The sequence below is a fragment of the Cherax quadricarinatus genome, chromosome 33 (assembly GCF_038502225.1).
Source record: "Cherax quadricarinatus isolate ZL_2023a chromosome 33, ASM3850222v1, whole genome shotgun sequence".
NCBI classification, from domain to species: domain Eukaryota; kingdom Metazoa; phylum Arthropoda; class Malacostraca; order Decapoda; family Parastacidae; genus Cherax; species Cherax quadricarinatus.
In genome coordinates, this window is record NC_091324.1 from 22,239,884 (window position 1) to 22,263,215 (window position 23,332).

General features: G+C 42.4%; 1 protein-coding gene across 6 annotated transcripts in view; it reads right to left on the minus strand.

Moving 5' to 3' along the window:
• The window catches only part of LOC128693989 (uncharacterized), a 137,999-nt gene that overhangs the window by 72,531 nt on the left and 42,136 nt on the right, over positions 1-23,332 (minus strand). The window contains exon 2 of one of the 6 annotated variants that reach the window (XM_053783953.2): positions 11,673-11,827. The exons of the other annotated variants lie outside the window; for them this stretch is intronic. The gene's annotated coding sequence lies outside the window, so the exon portion shown is untranslated. The remainder of the gene's footprint in view (positions 1-11,672; positions 11,828-23,332) is intronic. 6 annotated transcript variants of the gene reach the window in all.

Sequence of the window (23,332 nt, forward strand, 5' to 3'; positions counted from 1 at the left end):
TCAGCGAGAAAAAGAGAAAAAGGAGGGGGGAGCATGCAAGAAGGGGTGGGGAGAACAACATCCGTGGTCCACCTCACACATTAACAATCTACCCTACTATTTGTCTGCCAATGCACAAAAGAGACTATTTCCTGCAAGCATACAAGCATGTCTGTTAAAAAAAAAACATACAATACAAAATGCTCATATAATTTATTCAGGTGTTACCAACCTGGAGGGTATTCTGGGGATCAACGCCCCCGCGGCCCGGTCCACGACCAGGCCTCCCGGTGGATCAGGGCCTGATCAATGAGGCTGTTACTGCTGGTCGCACGCAGTCCAACGTACGAACCACAGCCCGGGTGATCCGGCATCGACTTTAGGTATCCGTCCAGCTTCCTCTTGAAGACAACCAGGGGTATACTGCATAATATTGCAAGCAACACTGGAGGCGATGGCATTTTAAGACGGACTTTTTGCAGTAGCTGACCGGTGTAAACAACGCGTGCAACAAGATGGGCAGCTGCCAAAACACTGTTATTGGTTTACCAGAGTTCACCCGCTTCCAAACACACACATACCCACAGAAAAATACACAAGCGTAAAAATGATAGGTAAAGAAGAGAATATGTTGGGGAGAGCAACTTGCTTAAGGAAATTATTATGAGGAAATTATTATGAGACTTGATTTAGAATCAGAAACCCAATTGAGTAGATATCGACGGCGCATACCTCTGACTGGTTTCAAGAATTTTTCTGCTCTTAGCCCGGCCTGAGGCCTGGCTACCCTGACAACCGTATGATCAACTATGCTGTTGCCGTCTGCGGCGGCCCACAAGCCTACATAGCCACCAAACACAGGTTATCTAACGCATCACGCAATTTTATCTTGAAAAAGTCTGAGCTGGCAATATTTCTTACATCTGCTGGTAGAAGAGTGAAGTCATCATTATGCTGGTTTTGGGACTAGTCCGGGTGCAAACCACTGGACCCTACCGCTTCACACACGGAGGGCCCGGGTTCGATTCCCGGCGGGTGGAAATTCCGACACGTTTCCTTACACCTATTGTCCTGTTCACCTAGCAGCAAATAGGTACCTGGGTGTTAGTCGACTGGTGTGGGTCGCATCCTGGGGGACAAGATTAAGGACCCCAATGGAAATAAGTTAGACAGTCCTCGATGACGCACTGACTTTCTTGGGTTATCCTGGGTGGCTAACCCTCCGGGGTTAAAAATCCGAACGAAATCTTATCTTATCTTATCTTACATGTCTGGTCAGTTGGGGACCCGCACTTAGGCCACATATACCATATCGTGACGGGTCTAACAGTTTAAGGGATCTTTGCCAGAGCTCGCAAATGGTATTTCATTCTTCATCCCTGTAACCCTAAAATGTAAATGTATAAGGGAGTCTTGTTATATATAAATCTGTTTTACCTATATCGCGCATGCGTTTGTATGGGGATGGGGAGGAGGGAGGGGTAAGGCTGGTGCCTCAGATGTGGTTATATTAAACAGAAGCTCCTAATTTGTAATTTCAACACGAGTTTGCAAATGAAAACGGTCAGCATCGTCAAAATATTTACGCCCAAACTGGTGTTAAGTAGTCCAGAGAGTGGAGGGAGGGACAAAGGGTGTAGAGGGGATTTATATATACTTTTTTTAATTAACATTAGGTGCACGGAGCCTTTTACCCATCAATTTAATCACTGCCAAAATAAAAAATAAAAGTTTCTTACATACAGGACTGAAGTTGTCTAACCCATTTTTCTCTGGATAGGACCCACAATAGCCAGCTCATACACACAGGTACCTATTTTTACCGCAGGAGCATCAGGGGTGTAACAAATCTTTCTTAATGTTCCTCTATGACAGGGAACGAGCTCGGGACTTTGTGATCGAGTCGAATGTTCTCACCAGTGAGCTACGTGGCACCATTGGTTGAGGATAGTGAAGGGAAGAGTGAGGAAAGTGAAGGACAGAGGAAGAAATGAGGGTTGAAAAGGTGAGGAAGAGCAGTGAGGAGGGAGAGGGAAATGAGAAATGAGATGGCGAGACTGGAATCAAGGAGACATGGGAGGAAAAAAAAAAGATGAAATATATGTGGGGAAGGAGATGGAAGGGAAGGGGGAGTTGAAAGGGGGAGGAGATGAGTGGTGGGAAGGAAGGGGAGGGGAAGGGGACTGCGTGTGTGTGAATGAAACACTACAACAAGCACTGTTACATCATCTTACTCACATCCATCCCCTTTCATCAATTCACATTCCCTTACCTCCCAGCCTTCACTGGAGACTCAGCTCTCTCTACCACCCCTTATCCAGAATTCCATACCAAACTCAAACATCAATGCCATTTTATAAATAGTATTACAATACCGACGAGGTGATGAGTCAGAAGACATGTACAACAAACAAACAACTAACTTTATTTCTATGAAGCAGAGTACAGTATACAACTAACATTGGTGTAACTGACATGTAGTATAAACTGCTTTACAGAAAGCCCCTTGTTATGTAGAGCGCTTCTGACAGCCTTAAAATTAACTTCTAATTACAAGACACCGAGACAATTACAGTGGTTTAAGAGAAGTCTGCCAGATTTTACATTTTAAACTGAGGAAGCCTGAACGTTTAGCCAATAAAATACTCAGTGTTGCACTGCTATAAATACAATACATGGATTTACTTGCATTACATCTTGCTGTCTAACAAAAATAAATAATACCAATCGAATTTACCTGCCTACAATAAACTGACACTAATCCGCAATGAAGCCTCCATTATTCTGATTACATTATTATTATTACAGACTTGTAATTACTTTCAACTGCCTCATTCCCATACTCTTCCATTTCCATCACTCTCCCATTCCCATCGCTCCAGTTTCACAGCATCACAGAGACAAGCAAACAAGAGGTAATTGCCTGTGCTAAATTTACCTCTGTGAGTATTTTGGGCCAGGTGGGAGGGTGACACAGCAGCAAGCAGACGCTCCTGCTGCTGCCTCAAAATCGTTACTACGCCACCTGCAGCTCCACGGGGTTAAAGGTGATGATCCCAGCCAGGGCAGAGTCCGTGCACTGTGTCACGAGACAGGTGCACGGCGCGGTGTCTCACTGTTGAAGGTGCATGGGGTAGGTGCCCTCGCTGCTGAGAGTTGGCATAGTGCTTCGCTGCAGTGGTGGTGAAGCTGACAAAGGTGGATGATTAACGGTGTTGGTGAAGTGGTGAAAGTGGTAGTGGTGGAGATAGTTAAAATGGTAAGAAGGATGGAAGAGAGATGGAGGGCTCTAACCTCTTCCTGTGAAACGCTAGAGAGAGTATAGCCCAGTGACCCAGTTCCTCCTGGTTCTGAACTGTCTGACGGAGACCATCAGTCCTCCCCCCCCCCCTTCCCCTACACACCACCTTACTACACAGCCCACTTAAAGCAGACCTACTCGTGGGTGTACCTATTCCTGCTGCTGCTGTTTGTTGGTACGTGTACTTGCTGCTGCTGCTGCTTATTCGTGTGCACCTGCTGTTACTATTACCACTACCTTCTCTCGCAGTCAGGCACTGAGCCAGGCTTGTCTGGTACTAGCCTGATCAACCGGGCTGTTACTGCCGGCAGCCTTCTGGTCTACATATTCATCAAAGCCTGGTTGGTCTGGCACTTGGCGAACGGAGATGCATTTCCAATTTCCTCGGATAAGTTCTACACTTGTTCCGGCAGTGTTTCTGATATCTTGTGGTACAGTGTTAATCAGTCTAGGCTCACGAATGTTGTTACAACGTTCTATTATTGTGTGCACAGCGCCCTTGTTTATCACAGGGTTTATTTTACATGTTCTCCCATTTCTCTCACTCCAGTATGTTGTTATGGCAGTGTGCACACTTGGGACCAGGTCTTACCTGGAGGTTATTCCGGGGATCAACGCCCCCGCGGCCCGGTCCATGACCAGGCCTCCCGATGGATCAGGGCCTGATCAACTAGGCTGTTACTGCTGGCCGCACGCAGTCAAACGTACGAGCCACAGCCCGGCTGATCCGGCACTGACTTTAGGTATCTGTCCAGCTCTCTCTTGAAGGCAACCAGGGGTTTATTGGCAATTCCCCTAATGCTTGATGGGAGGCTGTTGAACAGTCTTGGGCCCCGGACACTTATGGTGTTTTCCCTTAGTGTACCAATGGCGCCCCTACTTTTTATTGGGGGCATTTTGCATCACCTGCCCAGTCTTTTACTTTTGTAGGGAGTGATTTCTGTGTGCAGATTTGGGACCATTCCTTCCAAGATTTTCCAAGTGTAGATTATGATATATCTCTCCCTCCTGCGTTCCAACGAGTACAAGTCAAGTGCTTCCAAGCGTTCCCAGTAGTTAAGGTGCTTGACAGAACTTATACGTGCAGTAAAGGATCTCTGTACACTCTCTAGATCTGCGATTTCACCTGCTTTGAATGGAGATGTTAATGTACAGCAGTATTCCAGCCTAGAGAGAACAAGTGATTTGAAAAGGATCATCATTGGCTTGGCATCTCTCGTTTTGAAAGTTCTCATTATCCATCCTATCATTTTCTTTGCACGTGCGATCGTGGCACTGTTGTGATCCTTGAAAATGAGATCCTCAGACATTACTATTCCCAGGAGGCCTGGTCACAGACCGGGCCGCGGGGGCGTTGACCCCCGGAACTCTCTCCAGGTAAACATTATTTTTCCGCTCTATTGTATGGCCAGAGTCTGTCGTATACTCTGTTCTAGTTATTATCTCCTCCAGTTTTCCATAACGAAGTAGTTGGAATTTGTCCTCATTGAACATCATATTGTTTACCGTTGCCCACTGGAAAACTTTGTTTATATCTTCTTGGAGGTTAGCCGCGTCCTCAGCAGATGACAGCCTCGTGCAGATCCTAGTATCATCCGCAAAGGATGATACGGTGCTGTGATGTATATCTCTATGTCTGATATGAGGATAAGGAATAAGATGGGGGCGAGTACTGTGCCTTGTGGAACAGAGCTCTTCACTATGGCAGCCTCCGATTTAACTCTGTTGACCACTACTCTTTGTATTCGATTTGTTAGGAAGTTAAGATCCATCTCCCCACTTTCCCAGTTATTCCTTTAGCACGTATTTTATGGGCTATTACGCCATGATCGCATTTGTCAAATGCTTTTGCGAAGTCTGTGTATATTACATCTGCATTCTGATTTTCTTCCAGTGCATCCAAGGCCATATCATAGTGATCCAGTAGTTGTGAGAGGCAGGAGTGACCTGCCCTGAACCCATGCTGCCCTGGACTGTGCAGATTTTGGGAATCCAGGTGATTTGCAATCCTGCTTCTTAGCACTCTTTCAAAAATTTTTATGATGTGGGACGTCAGAGCTAGTGGTCTATAGTTCTTAGCTAATACTTTGCTGCCACCTTTATGGAGTGGGGCTATATCCGTTGTTTTAAGTGACTGTGGAATTTCACCCATGTACATATCGTACTTAGGGCACGTGAGGGGGGTTTCTTGCAGTTCTTGCTCAAACACTTTCCACATATATATTACCGTGTATTTCTCAGCTCCAGAAAGTACATATTTAGGACTTTGAAGTGTTTCCAGTAATTTAAATGCTTTACTGGCTCTATGCGGGCCGTATATGATCTATCTATTCCAGCTCTAATATGTCTCCTGCCCTGAAAGGAGTCGTCAATATTCTAAGCGAGAGAGAATGAGTGATTTATAAGAACATAAGAAAGAAGGAACACTGCAACAGGCCTACTGACCCATGCGGAGCAGGTCCATGCCCCCCCCCCCGATTAACCCAATGACCCATCCCCTTTGGCACTATTTCCTTTGTTTTGACAGGTCTCGCTATCAACTCCGTTATTTTCCTGATTTTCGTGATAGTTTCCCTGTGTTCTTTGAAAGAAAGATCAGATGACATTATTACGCCCAGATCTTTCATTTCGTTCTAACTGGTGATCTTGAAGTTTGTATAATCTCAGTCTCTCACTAGTTCTTCAGTCTTTCCATATCTAAGTAACTGAAACTTTTCACTATTGAAAGTCATATTATTTTCCATTGGTCACTTAAAGATTTTGTTAAAATCTTCCCGCACTTTTTCATGGCCTAGTCTACCGAGGTGATTTTCATGCTTATTTTGGTATCTGCAAATGATAGGGAACTCTGAGTTTTTATCTATGTCCGCTATGAGGATAAATAGTAAAGGCGCCAGAAGAACTATCACTACTAATACCATCACCACTGCTACTACCACCACCACTACCATTACAACTACGATAACCCTTACTACCGCCACTGCTATTACTAATACCAACACCCCCAGCACTACAACTACTACCACAGTCTTGGGGCTGGGGAGAGAAGGCAAGTAGGATGGTGGGGGGGGGGGATGGAAACCACTCGTGCATGCTCAACTGGGCTGCCTCATCTGGTGGAGGCAGTTGGCATACACACGACTTAACCTGAATTAATCAACGACAAAATGAAATTTCAGAATAAAAAATATGCAACCCGGAACACTGTTTATTACTACTCTGTTGTGTATGTTCAAGAGCGTAAATATTACATGTTACAAACATGTATACAGTTGCATGGCGTTAATATTACATGAATAAGTTCTACAGGCTCGCGAAGCCTATATTGTTCCAGAAGCTATTAGATTATAATGGGTCTTCCTGGAGGTTGTTCTTGGGGTCAACGTCCTCGCGGCCCGGTTCTTGACCAGGCCTCCTGGTGGGTCAGGGCCTAATCAACCAAGCTGTTACTGCTGGACGCACGTAATCCAAAGTACGAACCACAGCCTGGCTGATCGAGCACTGGTGGACACAGCTCAACTTGTCTAAACTGTTAAACAACGACGATCTAACCTAGCTGAACCTAACCTAGTTAAACTGAACAAAATGTGATCCAGCCTAACCAAGCCTAGAACAGCCTACTGTGTTTAACTACAGTCCCTATTACTATTATTATTATTTAAAGCACTAAACTTGTGCTGGTCATTCGCCACAAGAATAAGGAGCTCGATCCACCGTCCACAAATCGCTTTCCTTTTTTTTACAGCCGTTAATCTACCTGAACACACCACTTAATGTAACTTTTAACACTTCACGTCATATGATATAACAACTTGGGATTAAGAGATACATAATACCTACAAGCTGAAAAACAAACGAAGGCATAATGAACATATTGTTAAAAGAGAGAGAGCCTGGTCTCTAAGCCTGGATCAAGAGGACAAGATCAAAGGTGCAGGATTAAGAGGACAGGATCAAAGGGGAGGGGAGCGGATGACAACCGAGGAACCAGACGAACTATGGAGATGTACACGAAAATAAGGAACCTCTACGCAAATTGCACGTTATCTTGAAGACGACGACGATGTTGTTTCGTCCAAGACCCTGGTGGACGAAATATCTTCATAAATAAAATGTCATAACCCGCATAGTGTGTCTAATTTACATATTGCCGGTATTTCTTTAATCTCAGAGTGCTTGAAAGGCGGAATGAACTTGATGAAGTTTGGGCCAGTGGGGCTGCTGCAGCGGTGCACCTTCATTCTTAAGTGGGAGTACTGCAACAAGCCAGTAGGCCTGTTGCATTGCTTCTTCTTTATGTTCTTAAGTAGTGGAGGCAAACTCAATACACAGCTTTATGAGTAGACAAAGCCCAATAGGCCTGACGCCCATGAGTTACGAGAAGCTAACTAAACTGATTCTAACGACATTGAAAAACAAAAGAAACTGGGGAGACATGATAACATACAATATACTCAGAGGAACTGATAGGGTATATGAGCATACGCTCTTTGAGGCGGAAAACAAGTACCTGGGGGCAAAACAAAGGTAAGATACAGATGAGCCACAGAAACGTCAAATAGTATTTCTTCAGTCTCAGGGTAATGGGGGAAGTGAATTGCCCTCGACAAAGTGGGTGAGGCTGGCTCCATACATAGTTTTAAGAACAGGTACGATAGGGACCACAAGGTTAAGAGGAAGTGACTGGCAAGCGGCAAGTTGAGAGGCGGAACCAGCAACTAAGACTCAACCCAAGAAACCACATATAGGCGATTACATACACTGGTGGGGGAGACCAGGGAAGATTGTGGAAAAATTGTGACACACGAGAGGAGAATAACTGATACGGCACAGAAGGGCAAGTGAAAGGAGGTGAAAGGTAGAGAAACGAAGGATAGGAGCAGAAAGGTAAAGAAGCGAAGGGTTGGGTGGGGGAAGGGTAAAGAAACGAAGGGTAGGGTGGCGAAGAAATATGCAAGACAGGGATGTGAAATGAAGTTAGGGGAGGGATGCTTGGTAAGAAAGCGAGGGGTAGTGAGTGAGGGGAGAGGAGAGCCGATCTGCAGGAATGCGGGAGGCTAGCGTTGCTATGGGGAGAGGCTTACAGTAGAGTGAGGGGTAGAGGGGATGGATGAGGGGAAGGGACTGTCAGGGGAAGGGAATGGGCAGGAGAGGATCGGCAGTTATTTACGAGAGTCTGGGGGGACCAAGATAAGGCCTACTAGTCTGCCAGCACACGGAAACCATCTTAGCAGACAATCCATTTCTTAGTTTTGTTTTATTCGACAAAATCGGTAACATACGCTGTGTGTTGTTGCTACACGTGGCGGAAACATATGCTGCTAAGCTATTCCAATCCATACGAGTTACATGGGAACGCAGTGTGCAAGTTATTCTATAGATGTGCGGCTACGCTTTTTATGAAAGCGGGAAAACAAGCTCTTTCCCTGTGAAATTTCATCCTAACACCAAATTAAATATTTTTAAGCCTTATTTTTTAGACTTTATTTAGGTTAGGTAAACGTTAAACCAAATTATCTTTTATTATATTAAATAACGCCAATTCAGGCAATATTGTATAAAGACGAGACTTAAGGTATGAGGTAACAGGACCCATCGGGAAGATTGAAGAAATGTAAAGTAACTGGCCCACTTTCACATATTTCCATTACAACTGCTTTTACGACGGCCTTGAGCTTAGGTAAGAAAAGGTAGAGTTTAGGACTAGGATATTCCATCACATGGAACGAAGCGTACGAGGCAATGAAATTAGTCAGCCTGAGATGGAAGACTTCATTAATGACGTTAAGTAGCTACTAAGGAGATGTGGTCTACTTGAAGTCTACTTACCTGGAGGCTGTTCCGTGGGTTAACGCCCCCACGACCTGGTTCTCGACCAGATCTCCTGGCGGATCAGGACATGATCAACGAGCGTGTTACTGCTGGCCGCACGCAATCCAATGTACGAACAGCCCGTCTGATTGGGCACTGACTTTAGATATCTGTCCAGTTCCCTCTTGAAGATAGCCAGGGGTCTATTGGTAATCCCCCCTTATGATAGTAGGCTGTTGAACTGCCTTACTGCGTTTCCTCTTAACGTACTTATGGCAAAGACTGGGCAGGCGATGCAAAATGCCCCCAATTAAAAGTAGGGGCGCCATTGGTACACTAAGGGAAAATACCATAAGTGTCCGGGGCCCAAGACTGTTCAATAGCCTCCCATCAAGCATTAGGGGAATTGCCAATAAACCCCTGGCTGCCTTCAAGAGAGCTGGACAGATACCTAAAGTCAGTGCCGGATCAGCCGGGCTGTGGCTCGTACGTTGGACTGCGTGCGGTCAGCAGTAACAGCCTAGTTGATCAGGCCCTAATCCATTGGGAGGCCTGGTCATGGACCGGGCCGCGGGGGCGTTGATCCCCAGAATAACCTCCAGGTAATCCCTGCTTTTCATTGGGGGTATGTGGCACCGTCTGCCCAGTCTTTTGCTTTCGTAGGGAGTGATTTGTGTGCAGTCCCTCTATGATTTTCCAGGTGTAAATTATGATTCATCTTTCTCGCCTACGTTCCGCGGAGTACAGATCAAGGTACTTCAAACGTTCCCAATAATTAAGGTGTTTGACTGAACTTATGCGTGCAGTGAAGGTTTTCTGTATATTCTCTAGATCTGTAACTTTGCCTGCCTTGAACTGGGCTGTTAGTGTACAGCAATATTCCAGCTAAGAGAGAACAAGCGACTTAAAATATTTTGGACTATTTGCCGAGCATCTTGCTTTCGTTGGGAGTGATTTGTGTGCGCAGATTCAGGACCAGCCTCTATGATTTTCCAGGTGTATATTATGATGCATCTTTCTCGTCTTTGTTCCAAGGATTACAGGTCAAGGGACTTCAAAACGTTCCCAGTAATTTAGGTGCTTCACTGAACCTATACTTGCAGTGAAACATTCTCTAGATCTGCAATTCGTCCGTTAGTGTACAGCAACATTCCAGCTCTCCAAATCTCACCTATATAGAGAATTAAGAGGTATGAACCTTGGGGTCTCACACTTTCTCCTTTACACATGTACTAGCACGTATTCATAATTATTATATTTATCAACCCAATCTGTTATCACTAACCCTTACCATTCCCATCATAACCACTATTCAGCCAGGTCAACCAGCACCTCCCACTACACTTGTTCCACCACCATTCCCATCAACTAGCCACTTCCCCAGCAATCTTTGCTTCCCACCACCACCACCAGCCCGCATCACTCGGCCTCTGCTAAAATTCTATTACCCAGTTCCTTCTACAGCTGTTGACCATCCACCCTTTGGCCACCACCACACAACCCCGTACTTCTCCATATTACCCATGAAGCAACCATCATACAACCCTCTCTTCTCCCCATAACCCCTGGCCTTTCCATTATCTCTTATTCCATCTACTTTTCTTCCTAGTTTCCTTCATTTCTTCCTCCCTTTCCATTTGATCCCTCCTGTTCCCCGTCCATCCACACATTTAATTTTACCTCTTCCTTTACAAAAAGGACGATTAAGGTCGTCAGTCACACTGGGTCAACATGCAACCATCATCATCATCATCATCATCACAAGAGGGAGGGGAAGGTGGGAAGGAGAGCGAGATGGATGGGTGCGGAGGGTATCCCTGGGTCCCTCCCCACCAGGGTAGTAAACAATGAGACAATGTGAACGCTGTCACAACTCGGGCGATGCAAGATAGTTAAGCCTGTGTATCAAGTTACAATACCCGGGTTAGTATAAGTCACAACTCACCCATAATTTGGAGAAAAAACTTTTAGAGAATATATCGGTCTGTCCAGAACCATCATATCTAGTAAGTAAAGAAGTTTATTTAGGTACAGATACACAAATAAGTTGCACAAATTATCATATATAGTAACATGTTTAAATTACCTTGGATAACCCAAAAAAATCAAGACTTATTTCCATTGGGGTCGTTATATTTTTTAACACGAATTTACAGGCTGAGGCCTTAGATAGGCCGAAAGCACTAAATCTGCATTTATATCAAAACCTTATTTAAGGTACACTACCTACTAACCGAGTACCTATTTACTGTTAGGTGAACAGGGACAAGTGAAAGGAAATATACCCAACTTCTCAACCTGCTTTCCAGCCGAGTTTTTTTTTCTCAAATCGTTGTTATGAATTATTAAAGGAGACACCTGTGTGTAATAGTCTATATTTAGCCTAGCATTAATGACGGTTGACCTTTAGTGTGCGTGGTTATTCAATTTACATTTGTGTAGGCTGCCTCGCTTGTTAAAAATGATATATATATATATATATGAATGCTTTAAACTGACCATGGATAGTTTTGTAAAACACGGATAAAAATGCATGATGCATTATAATTAATTGCCAGATGATTAAAGTATAGAAGTCTACCTGGAGGGTATTCCGGGGATCAACGCTACCGTGGCCGGGCCCACGACCAGGCCTCCCGGTGGATCAGGGCCTGATCAACGAGGCTGTTACTGCTGGCCGCATGCTGTCCAACGTACGAACCACGGCTCGGCTGATCCGGCACTGACTTTAGATATCTGTCCAAGGAATATAAATAGGGCATTGAGGATATCTAAACAAGAAAATACTAAACACTGGAATCAAGTTGGACGACTTCAGATTTAGAAAGATGGAAGTGTTTTCTTCGTCGGGTCACCCTGCCTCGGTGGGAGACGGCCGGTGTTAAAAAGTATTTATTATTATTATTCACCTTTTTTGTGTATAAATAAACATTGTTTACAAAATAAAAAGAAACCATTTACGTGTCATATCTGTCCAATGAAGAACTCAGCAGGTCAGTTATCACGTCGAACTTGACTACAAGTTGCCAAGGTAAAAACAAAAGTTCATTCATATTTCCGTATAAATCTGAGGGTCGAGGAGAGTGAAGTGAATAAGTGTCAGACGGCAACAAGGCGCTCATTTAAGAGACCATTATATGAGGCACGAGCTGCCTCTGCTTCTGTACTAGTCATTACAACCTCGCATACACAATACCCCACAAACTGGCGTCAAAAAAAATTACTCTAAATGCTCTATTGTTCTCATTATGCAAAACGCCTGTGTGATTCTGGGCAAGTTAGTTGGGATTTTCAACCATCCTCTAAATAGCAAGTTCGTCCATTTTTACATGAACTATGTCAAGACGAAAATAACTATTTAATTAACCTATTTTATACGCATCGATAGGCATTAGTAAATTACATGAGCGGAAGGATAAAATATGACAGCGAGGGGTGGCATTGCTTTCCATAATTAGTTGGAAAAACAGGCTCGTTGTTTAACGTAGAGGACAGGAGTGAGACAGTGTGAGGTTATCTAATTTGATGTGATATAATTTCCGAGGGTAACCTGAGGCAGGGTTTGAAACTGATCCAGTGACGCTGAATCAACATACCAATATAGTGATTTTTTGTTTTCATTAGGTATGTAAACCCTAGCATCAGACAGCTAGATGTTCAGCCCTTGAACAAGACTGACCAAGACTCGCGTCAAAAAGATTTTCCTGAGAAACAAGAACCATCTGTTAGGGAAAATGACATGTGCAACTAACGCGACATTTTACTGTGGCAACATGTCACGAGAAATGTGAGCGAAACATTGTCGCAATAAAATGTCGCATTATGTGAACATGTCCTTTTATCTAACATATTGTCGGCAATTCTACCAACATTATTACAAAAACCATCTGAATTACAGAAATATGGTTCGCTTGAATTGCACAAAATACAGTCAACCAGGATGAATAGAAGAGAAACTAAATAACACAAATGCGGATTAAACTGCATATTCAAAGATAACTGTCCTACAGGTATATAAATTTGAATAAAGGTGAAAATGAAGTGTAGAAATTACTGTTTGTTATAGTCATTAATTTTGATTTTGCAAACTTGACCCATCACAGGAGCATCAAAGTGTAATGAACATGTCAATACCAAGGTAAAGCCTTCACGTACACAAACACCGAGATGAAGGAAGATATGAATATTTCGACCTTCCCACCAAATGAGGAATATCTGAACCGGTCAAAATATACAGATCCTTCCTTATGTTTCTGTTTATATGCGCGTATGATTCTATAGTACTGATTATCTTCGGCATTTATTCGAGGGATTAGTTTTCCTGCCTGCGCTGAGGGCTTAACGAAATATGGCTAGGATGTGATCCACACCATCAGCCAACAACTATAGAGTGCTGTCGTCCGAGAGGCAGGAGGGGCGTATGGAGGTCGTCAGGAAGGATCCTGTAGGGAAGACAGTAGGGATGTGTATGGGGCTTCAGGGCATGATAAAAGGCGTCGGTGAGGTAGGAAGGATCGTGTGGGGCAATCAGGAGCGTATGGAGGTCACCAGGAAGACAGGAGGGATGTGTAGGGGTAGTTAGAGCATGAGGAAGAGGAGTGGAGTCTCGTAGGAGACTTGGAAAGAGTCGTGTGGTGTCGTCAGGGACACGGAATGGTGTGGGGGTGCCTGTGGTCGATAACATGGTCAGGGCGACATCACTTGTTATAACCAAGTCACTGGGGCTGTGGACGCTCCACACACAACACTGTCCCACAAGTTGAGGGTGAATACCCAGGCTCAATTAAAATTTGCATCTGTAAGAACTTTGCAGGCGTAAGGTATAGGTACATATAAGTGCAATTATCTTACATAGTTTATCCTGTGTGTAAATTACCTAGAATAACCCCCAAAAAAGTCAAGATGACATTTCTACTGGGGTCCTTGGTATAGTATGGGCATAACTTTCAATAGTAACATATTTACAAAGTCAATATTATGCAGGTTTGGAGGAGAAAAACTGCCTTAATATTCGTAAAAAAGTGCGTCTGGAAGGAGAAGCAATCAGGTTTGAAGGTGATGACACTTCCAATTCTTCCAGTCCTTCACCAGCATCAAGGCTTCCTTCCCCTTTCCTCTACCACTGAAGGGAATATGTAGCATATATAAAAATGTGGCCTTTACCACAACAGAAAAAGGGTTGAGCTCTGAGGATATCCACCCTTCTGGCGTTCCTCGATAACGTGAAGGCTGAAGATGTAAGGAAACCATGCTCCTTTTCCATGTGTGCTGAGATCGAACCCAGGTCCCTCGGATGCTAGCTGAAGGCCCTACTACGCGAGCTACGAGCCACAGTGATATTTCATCCGATATTCCATTTCCCGCTTCACTGACACAAAGGGTAACCTTAACTACACAATTTAAATGTCAAAAGAGCTTCGTTGTTTCATTATGAGTGTAATTCTCGCTTCTCTCAACATTTGCCATGAATACCAATACAAACTCTGCATAGGACGCATTAATAGGTATGAATAGCTATTTTAATACATGTGTATAATCATGTATAACATGCTTTATACACAGCATGAGTGTGATATCAACCAAGTTTTCTAGTGGGCCACTGTGACAATAGTGAGCACAAAAATCTGTTACTGCGTTACGGAAGGATTGAGGAAATAAAAATAAGATCACAGTACAAGACAAGCTCAGATCATTCAATATAGCGAAACAACGTCATTATCGCTGGATAACTAGAACTTTCAAAACAAAATGCCAAGTCAATGATGACTCTCCAAATCACTCTTTCAATTTAGGATGGAATATTGCTGTATTCCCTTCAAGGCAGGAGAAGTAGCAGAACCTTAACAGCTCGTATAAACTCAGCGAAGCACCAAATTTATATTGGGAGAGCTTGAAGTCCCTAGAACTGTACTCCACAGAAAGTAGGCGAGAAATATACACAATCTGCAACTGGAAATCTGGAGAAATTGGTCCCAAATCTGCACCCGGAAATCACTAAATATGAACACAAGAGGCTTGATAGACAGTGCAACATACCTCCAATGAAGAATTCGGTAGGTGTAAAGGGATCACGAGTCTTCAACACACTCCCTTTGTGCATAAGGGGAATTACTAGATCCCCGCCTGTCCTCCAGAGGAAAGTCGACAGGTTCCTCAAATCAGTTCTTGATCAGCCGGGCTGTGGTCCATACATTGGACCGAGGGCGTCGGGCACAACAGCCTGATCGTTCAGGCTAGCAACCAGGAGGCCTGGCCCGCGACCGGGCCGCGAGGGTGGCGACCTCTGGAAGTGACTACAGGTGACCTACACACAACCATAACTCACCTAAGGCACTGTACGCTTGCGTGCGCGCGTATGTTGGTCCACGAGCGTGTACAAACCCTCGATAAAACCTATTTCCTAAACTAATTAAGGAGTAGTTAAATTACTTCCATAACCTAATTGAGTATCAGCCAACTTCAACAGCTGTTATACAGTAATGGGAAAATGCAATTACCTCCAATTTTATGATACAGAATGTGAAAAACACTTGGGAGTTATGGTAAGCAGAAATCTGAAGCCGATACAGCGTCGAGTCCGTAATAACAACTGTAAGCAATTAGAGTTCAAAAGTTATTCTATAGCTCTACACATTATTAAGAATCACTTAAAATGCTGAGCGGTTCTGGTCTCCAGACTAGAAAATAATATAAATGCATTAGAAAACAAACAGAGGATGACAAAATTAATCAAATGTATGAGGAATTTTTCAAACGAAGATATACTGGGAGTCCTGACCATGCACCCTCTCGAGAGACTTACAATGAGGGGAGATATAAGCGAAATATAAAAGTGGAAGACAGGTAGAAAGGCTGTAAACATGGTGCTGAGAATATCGGAACTAAAGTATAACTCAAAGGATTCATATTGGATAAATTCAGATTTAGATGGGATATACGAAATTATTTTCGTGAAAGAGTTGTGGATGAGTAACTTCTGTTACTAGTGGCGCTGTGTTTATGCCTAACCTGTATCACTAAAGACTTACGAGTTTATAAACGACAGTAATGTGTACCATTTTAATGGAAACTTCACTCCTAAAGGGTACAACTTAGGTTAAAAATGTATCTAACTCCCCGGACTCCTAGGCGATTTAAGTGTAGGCTAAGAGTCCTGAAAACATATTCAAACAAGTCTGGGTGCAGCCACTGAGTTCTGAAGTGGAGCTACTGGATAGAGATGTTTACAAAATCACTTGTGTTAAGAAAACATATCTATCTTCGTCTTACAACTTCCTTCCTCCCCAACCCCACCACCAGTCCACCTCCATCACCACCCCATCCACAGACCAGTGCCCCACTACATCACCAACACCCAACCCCCACTAACAACACTTCACTTCACTAAAACTATCCACCATCTGCTCTCCGGGGCTTTTACACTCCACAAGAGTATGTAGTAACATGGTGTTGATGACCGGACCAGCCCAACCCAACATCACACAAAAGACAAGTTAAAAGTTCAGTTATCCAGCCTATAATTTTACCCCCAAGTTCTTTCTATTCCTTCTCTGCTCGACTAAGTGGTTTGACTGTATATTGTTGTAAAAAAAAAACTTTCAACAGGGAAACCTTCTCAGTAATACAACAATTGACCAGTTGATGGTTTCAAGTACACGGAATACTTGAAAGATGTTTTCAGGAGTAAATTTCCCCATTGTCCGGTCGTAGACTAAGCCTCCTCGTTGCTCCAGGTCTGATCAACTAGGATGTTATTACTGACCCCACGTAGTCATCCAACTTTCCCTGTGGTTATGTATGTATGTGTATATACATATTATTCACACAGACACAAACACACAGACAGACACGCGCACACACAGACACAGACAGACAGACAGACAGACAGACACACACACACACACACACACACACACACACACACACACACACACACACACACACACACACACACACACACACACACTTTCAATATCACTTCAGTGCGGCCTCTAGCGTGTGCCAGGTATGCAAATGGAGTGGTTAAAATTCACAAAAATATACGCAATGCATATTCCATTTATGTTCATTTAAAAGTCGTGACGATAAAAAAGTTTTTTTTTTAATTATTATTTGGAATATACTCACATTTCCAATCTTGTATAGCATTTTAATACTGTGAATTTTAAATCTTATAGAGTATGACTGACTGATTATCTGATTATATATATATATATATATTTATATATTATTATCACACCGGCCGATTCCCACCAAGGCAGGGTGGCCCGAAAAAGAAAAACTTTCACCATCATTCACTCCATCACTGTCTTGCCAGAAGGGTGCTTTACACTACAGTTTTTAAACTGCAACATTAACACCCCTCCTTCAGAGTGCAGGCACTGTACTTCCCATCTCCAGGACTCAAGTCCGGCCTGCCGGTTTCCCTGAATCCCTTCATAAATGTTACTTTGCTCACACTCCAACAGCACGTCAAGTATTAAAAACCATTTGTCTCCATTCACTCCTATCAAACACGCTCACGCATGCCTGCTGGAAGTCCAAGCCCCTCGCACACAAAACCTCCTTTACCCCCTCCCTCCAACCCTTCCTAGGCCGACCCCTACCCCGCCTTCCTTCCACTACAGACTGATACACTCTTGAAGTCATTCTGTTTCGCTCCATTCTCTCTACATGTCCGAACCACCTCAACAACCCTTCCTCAGCCCTCTGGACAACAGTTTTGGTAATCCCGCACCTCCTCCTAACTTCCAAACTACGAATTCTCTGCATTATATTCACACCACACATTGCCCTCAGACATGACATCTCCACTGCCTCCAGCCTTCTCCTCGCTGCAACATTCATCACCCACGCTTCACACCCATATAAGAGCGTTGGTAAAACTATACTCTCATACATTCCCCTCTTTGCCTCCAAGGACAAAGTTCTTTGTCTCCACAGACTCCTAAGTGCACCACTCACTCTTTTTCCCTCATCAATTCTATGATTCACCTCATCTTTCATAGACCCATCCGCTGACACGTCCACTCCCAAATATCTGAATACGTTCACCTCCTCCATACTCTCTCCCTCCAATCTGATATTCAATCGTTCATCACCTAATCTTTTTGTTATCCTCATAACCTTACTCTTTCCTGTATTCACCTTTAATTTCCTTCTTTTGCACACCCTACCAAATTCATCCACCAATCTCTGCAACTTCTCTTCAGAATCTCCCAAGAGCACAGTGTCATCAGCAAAGAGCAGCTGTGACAACTCCCACTTTGTGTGTGATTCTTTATCTTTTAACTCCACGCCTCTTGCCAAGACCCTCGCATTTACTTCTCTTACAACCCCATCTATAAATATATTAAACAACCACGGTGACATCACACATCCTTGTCTAAGGCCTACTTTTACTGGGAAAAAATTTCCCTCTTTCCTACATACTCTAACTTGAGCCTCACTATCCTCGTAAAAACTCTTCACTGCTTTCAGTAACCTACCTCCTACACCATACACTTGCAACATCTGCCACATTGCCCCCCTATCCACCCTGTCATACGCCTTTTCCAAATCCATAAATGCCACAAACACCTCTTTAGCCTTATCCAAATACTGTTCACTTATATGTTTCACTGTAAACACCTGGTCCACACACCCCCTACCTTTCCTAAAGCCTCCTTGTTCATCTGCTATCCTATTCTCCGTCTTACTCTTAATTCTTTCAATTATAACTCTACCATACACTTTACCAGGTACACTCAACAGACTTATCCCCCTATAATTTTTGCACTCTCTTTTATCCCCTTTGCCTTTATACAAAGGAACTATGCATGCTCTCTGCCAATCCCTAGGTACCTTACCCTCTTCCATACATTTATTAAATAATTGCACCAACCACTCCAAAACTATATCCCCACCTGCTTTTAACATTTCTATCTTTATCCCATCAATCCCGGCTGCCTTACCCCCTTTCATTTTACCTACTGCCTCACGAACTTCCCCCACACTCACAACTGGCTCTTCCTCACTCCTACAAGATGTTATTCCTCCTTGCCCTATACACGAAATCACAGCTTCCCTATCTTCATCAACATTTAACAATTCCTCAAAATATTCCTTCCATCTTCCCAATACCTCTAACTCTCCATTTAATAACTCTCCTCTCCTATTTTTAACTGACAAATCCATTTGTTCTCTAGGCTTTCTTAACTTGTTAATCTCACTCCAAAACTTTTTCTTATTTTCAACAAAATTTGTTGATAACATCTCACCCACTCTCTCATTTGCTCTCTTTTTACATTGCTTCACCACTCTCTTAACTTCTCTCTTTTTCTCCATATACTCTTCCCTCCTTGCATCACTTCTACTTTGTAAAAACTTCTCATATGCTAACTTTTTCTCCCTTACTACTCTCTTTACATCATCATTCCACCAATCGCTCCTCTTCCCTCCTGCACCCACTTTCCTGTAACCACAAACTTCTGCTGAGCACTCTAACACTACATTTTTAAACCTACCCCATACCTCTTCGACCCCATTGCCTATGCTCTCATTAGCCCATCTATCCTCCAATAGCTGTTTATATCTTACCCTAACTGCCTCCTCTTTTAGTTTATAAACCTTCACCTCTCTCTTCCCTGATGCTTCTATTCTCCTTGTATCCCATCTACCTTTTACTCTCAGTGTAGCTACAACTAGAAAGTGATCTGATATATCTGTGGCCCCTCTATAAACATGTACATCCTGAAGTCTACTCAACAGTCTTTTATCTACCAATACATAATCCAACAAACTACTGTCATTTCGCCCTACATCATATCGTGTATACTTATTTATCCTCTTTTTCTTAAAATATGTATTACCTATAACTAAACCCCTTTCTATACAAAGTTCAATCAAAGGGCTCCCATTATCATTTACACCTGGCACCCCAAACTTACCTACCACACCCTCTCTAAAAGTTTCTCCTACTTTAGCATTCAAGTCCCCTACCACAATTACTCTCTCACTTGGTTCAAAGGCTCCTATACATTCACTTAACATCTCCCAAAATCTCTCTCTCTCCTCTGCATTCCTCTCTTCTCCAGGTGCATACACGCTTATTATGACCCCACTTCTCGCATCCAACCTTTACTTTAATCCACATAATTCTTGAATTTACACATTCATATTCTCTTTTCTCCTTCCATAACTGATCATTTAACATTACTGCTACCCCTTCCTTTGCTCTAACTCTCTCAGATACTCCAGATTTAATCCCATTTATTTCCCCCCACTGAAACTCTCCTACCCCCTTCAGCTTTGTTTCGCTTAGGGCCAGGACATCCAACTTCTTTTCATTCATAACATCAGCAATCATCTGTTCTTGTCATCCGCACTACATCCACGCACATTTAAGCAACCCAGTTTTATAAAGTTTTTCTTCTTCTCTTTTTTTTAGTAATTGTATACAGGAGAAGGGGTTACTAGCCCATTGCTCCCATATATATATATATATATATATATATATATATATATATATATATATATATATATATATATATATATATATATTTATAAATATTAATTATATAATACATGTATGTCTCGGAAAAGATAGTAATAACCAATTACAACTTTTTTCACGAGAGAGGAGAATCGAACGAGGGGAATGTAACTGCAGGTTCCCCCCCCCCCAACTTTATCGACGCGGCCCTGGTGGATACAATAATGACCTTCAAACCCTTTTCAATTACATCAGGTAACTAGTTTGAGAATTCATTATTGAACTCGACCCCTGCAACCACATATAGGTGAGCACACCCAAACTCATTCGCCCAGCAAAAAAAAAAAAAAAAATCAAGAAAAGGATTTTTATTGAAACTAATGTAGAGACATCCGATGTTTACGAAAATGTGGAGGTTTCTTGGTATTATGGTATTGATGGCCCACTTGTGCAACATGAACCACCACCACATGTTGCACAATACTGCAACATTACAGCAATGCTAGGTAAAGCGGAAAGAAGTTATAACAGTATTACATGGAGAACATATTCCATTTATAAACTAAACAGAAATAATAAAGATCCAATAAAAGCAAAAATAGTGCAGGTTGAAAACAAAGGAGCGAGAGACATGAAGGTCCATGAATTAGTAAAAATATATATATACGGTAATAAGGATTATAAGATTAAGGGTTTATTATCACAAAAAAGGACACAAAAATAGCACAGCAGCCGCAGCTATGTTTATCATATCAAATAGGAAGTTATGAAAACTAGACGAAGGGGCTATTCTAACTTAAAGTACCAAAATTAACCTTCACACTAGCACACTGTCACACTTCTAGACGAGGAGGCTAGTTTTAAATACTAAAATAAACTTGCACACTGTCACACTCATTTTCAAACCCACACGCTCCCTCATCTGAGAACGGCAAGAAAAGAACTCGAGTTCATTAAACAAAAAACAAAACAATCATAAATTTGAAGAAATGCGAGCAAGCTTCGCAGGAATGTGTGGGCAGGGACTAACTAAATATTCCTCCTCTCCCTTTAGCCTTTTCTCTCTCCTCTCCCCTCTCCTCCCCTCATGTATTAAAGAGTATTAAAGGGAGGAGTAAGGGAGAGAAGTCGGGTATTTTAAGAGTGGCCGCCCTTCACAAAGTGGCTTCCATGACACACGCTACCTGACCTCCTTACAAAGGTTTTTTTTTTATGACCCCTCCTACTTCTTCCCTTCGTCTCTCCATTCTTGCTTCCTCCCTCTCCCTGCTTCTCCCAGTTCACATAGCCCCCTCGGCCCGGTTTCACACTAGGTTTCCTATTTTGGAAATGGATAATAATAATAACAATAATAATATAGTAGTAGTAATAATAGTAATACATTAAAAATATTACATGATGGAATAAATAGTATTTTACATTTTTTTCTGGAAATCCCCCATAGCTATGAAAAGCATTTCAGGCAGACTAAACTAGGACACAACAGGTAATACTAATACAGTTATACAATATAAACTGATGCAAGATCTATGCATGATTACCCCTCAAGGAAGGTTCCTTTATGTTGGTAAGGGGCTCTTGATTTAGGGAATTGGATCTGTGCTCCAGTTCCCCGAATTAAGCCTGAATGCCTTCCACATCCCCCCCCAAGCGCTGTATAATCCTCCGGGTTTAGCGCTTCCCCCTTGATTATAATAATAATATGCATGATTAACCTGCCTGCTTGCATAGTCTTGAAATATTAAAAATAACAACTGTATCAGTGCAAAACGGTCAGGAGGCTTCAGTAAGCGCGCACAATGTTGGTACTGCAGTGAACGCTAGTCTATGAGAGCTAAGAAACCCACTCTGACGCATAAATAAAAAAGGAGTGGTTGTATATACACATATATGTGAATATATTACAGTGAAAAATCACGTCATACAGCAATAGAAGAAGAAACAGGATTTATGGGTGTATAAAAATTATACTGTCAGTCCTTCTGTATATCGAGAGTATACTGTCAGTCATTCTCGTGTATATCGAGATTACATACAAGTAACTTTGCTACTTAGTAACACGCTCACAAACAAGGTTTTCCTCCAATGCTTCAAACACTACAAAACATCCGAACATTAAACATTTTTGACAGTGAAAATTACGCAACAGTTTGTCATCACAGTTACCTTAAGCTGCTACTTACATTAGAAAGCACTCTCGAACAACACGTGATATTTGTTCAGACTGAAACGTTTCTTATTTATCTTCTGTCACCTCTTTGCTTCCTTTTAATTTTATTTGGGTTAAACACAAGTTTTAATAATTTTATATAAACTAGACTAGCAAACCTAACGGCTTGACAAAGTTCTTGAGAGCAAAAGGATGACGCAATGAAATGTTACATTAGTTGCACGTATTTCCTTTTACCTAACATTTTAGCTTTCCTTCTCCCTCTTAAGAAATCATAAATAAAAACTTTCCTCTGTAACATTATGTTATTCTCCTAGTGTTAAAATATTAATTGTTCAAGTAATTTATACAGCCAACCATTTTGTTTGGACTATCATTATCCTTTAAAAAGTATTCCTTTTATTCTGGTTTTACTAAATCTATTAAGGTATACTACTCTGGTGTTTACCATGAGGTGAAGAAAGTCGTAACGAGAAGAAAGAAGCTTAAGTAAAGACAGTTAAGAAAGTATTATTAAAGACAGAGACGACATAAGCAGTAAAGATAAAAGCATGCGGAAGTGATATAAGAAGAGTTGAAGCAGGCACTAGTGGTGATC